This window comes from Myotis davidii, unplaced genomic scaffold, assembly GCF_000327345.1.
Source record: "Myotis davidii unplaced genomic scaffold, ASM32734v1 scaffold805, whole genome shotgun sequence".
Lineage (NCBI taxonomy): Eukaryota > Metazoa > Chordata > Mammalia > Chiroptera > Vespertilionidae > Myotis > Myotis davidii.
Genome location: NW_006296430.1, coordinates 226,368 through 228,717, shown reverse-complemented (window position 1 = coordinate 228,717; position 2,350 = coordinate 226,368). Strand labels below are relative to the sequence as shown.

General features: G+C 52.9%; 1 pseudogene; it reads right to left on the bottom strand.

Moving 5' to 3' along the window:
* LOC102754181 overlaps positions 1 to 1,060 on the bottom strand; it is a 1,727-nt pseudogene extending 667 nt beyond the window's left edge.
* Between the last annotated feature and the right edge of the window lie 1,290 nt (positions 1,061 to 2,350).

Genomic DNA, 2,350 nt, shown 5'->3' with positions numbered 1-2,350 from the left:
GCAGGATCATGCCTTCTTTTCCTGAGAGTTGAACTGTTGCTGCTGTTGCATTGCCCTGGATGCCAGGAAGCTGCCACTCCATGCTCAGAGCGTCGCACCCGAGGAGCTGGAGAAAGGGGATCAGGCTGTCTTCTGTATAGTAACTTTGCTTCCATGTGGCGTTCATTGCAAGCTGCTTGAACTGCGACAGGACAGGCTCGAAGAGGTCATAGTAGATTTGGTGGTTGGCAGAGTTGTCCTGGATGTAGAGGAGATCATCCACCGACACGGGGTCAGAGACACCCTGCCACAGTGTCAGGCTGTACCTGTCCGACTGGCCCAGCAGCCCGCACCATGACAGCCCGCACGGGGAAGGTGACCCTCTGCAGCAGTGCTCCCACCAGCTCCTGCATCTTCTCTATCATGGCTCAGATGTATGTGCTGTTTGGCAACAGGGGCACGTAGAGGGTGGTCCAGCCTGGAGACAGGGTGGCCTCAGGATACGTCTCCTGAACCAAGGCCAGGAACTGTGTGGCATTGACTTCGATGGAGATGGGCATGTTGGGGCCCTTCAGGATGTTGGCATTGATCCATACAGGCCTCCGGACTTTCCCAGCATCTGTCAGTCTCCGCAGGAGGTCCAGGGAGGGGCCCACAGCTGTGATACTCTTAAAGTCTAGCTTGATACCCTTTTGGGAAGAGGCCAGCACAGTATCCAGCCACTGCTCCAGTGTGTTGTCACTATAGATGAGTGGGGGGTGCACCATGATGGGGACCCCTGTCTCGTTGGCTGTGATGGGCCCTTCTAGGTTGACATCTGCCTCCAGGACCATGTCGTCACTTTCCAGGGCAGCCCTCATGTCCTTCTGGCTGTTGGCAGCATGGTGCCAGGTGACCAACAGGCTATCCCGCTGGCTGATCTGGCCCAGGCTCAGCAAGTAGTCCAGCAGTCTGCATCTAGGCAACAAACTGCATCCTGCTTACAGCTGTGTGGGAGGGAGCAGGCCACTTCGGGGGCCTGGGAGGAGCCGGGAGCCTGGGAAGGCAGGAGCCTGGGAAGGCAAGGTGGTAGGCAGCCCATGGAGGGAGAGGACAGACGCCTCAAGGTGAAGGGCCTGAGAAGAAAGGCCTGGGGTAGAAGGATGAGAGAGGCTGCTCCCAGGGGGAAAGGGTGAATTTGGCTCAATGCACCGTTTGAGATGCCCACATCACTGCTAGGAAGGAATGCTTATTGGGGGCACGGGGGGTGGGGTGGGGAGGGGGACGTGGTCTGGGCTGAAGACCAAGATTTGGTGTGATTTTCAGGCAACGGAAGCCTGGGGAAGGAGGGAGGGAAAGAAGGCCAAAGGGACGTTCTTCGGGGGAGAGGTCTTGGGGTGGTTGGGAATGGGAGAGGCACATGGAGCTGAATCTTGGTGGGGATGTGAGATGGGAGAGAAGGCCATCACACCTGTGGCTGAGGACCAGGAAGGTGGGTGACGAGGACAGATTAGATCTGCCTTGGTGGGGACAAGGGCTTCATTGAAGAAACTCCACAGGGTGGGGCAAGAGTTTTCCAATTGGTGGGTCAACTGCCTACCCACCAGGCAAACTGTGCCTGGGTAGCAAAGGTCTGCTTGAGTAAGATGACCTCTGCAGCGTGAGGGAATGACTCAGCACAGAAAACCAGGGTGTCTGCCTTCTGAGCTCTAACCCAGTGCCCCCAACCCTAGCTTCTACTCATACAGCTTCAATCCACTCTGCCCTCCCTCTGCAGGAGCCCAAGTGACTGCACATGAAAATTTGTGTGTTGACCCTTTAAGAGGGTGCCTGCATTTCCAGCCATCTCTCTCTGGCATACAGAAACATTGTAGTTTTTTTGTAGCCAGATGTTATGTGGCCACCTTTATCAGTCTGGTGCTCTCTGCTAGGGGGCCAAGCATGGGGTTTAGACCCCAGAGTTCTCAGTGGCAACCCCCCACAACAGAGATATCTCTCTAGAACTTCAGTTGCTGTCTGTGGGACTCCAGCCAGCCCTTTTGCATCTCTGTATTTCCTACCAGTCTCTATGTGGTCTCTACTTTCAATCCTTGATTATCAGGGTTCCCTCCTGTGAGTTTTCCATTGATTATTCAGGAAGTTTTTCTGTCTTTTAGTGTATTTCCAGTTTGTTCCCTGGGAGCATGTCCCTGCAGCATCCACTTAGTTTTTCACCATTTTTAATCACCTCAAGGGATTATATTTTATTTTTTTTATTATTCTAACCATTCTCTCATGAAGTGTTTAAACAAATGCAGGTTAAAAACAAAGTTTTGGAAGAAGCTATAAACTGGTTCTTCTCTTAACTCACAGGGCTGTTTTAAGTATTAAATGAGCTTAATAAATGTGAAGA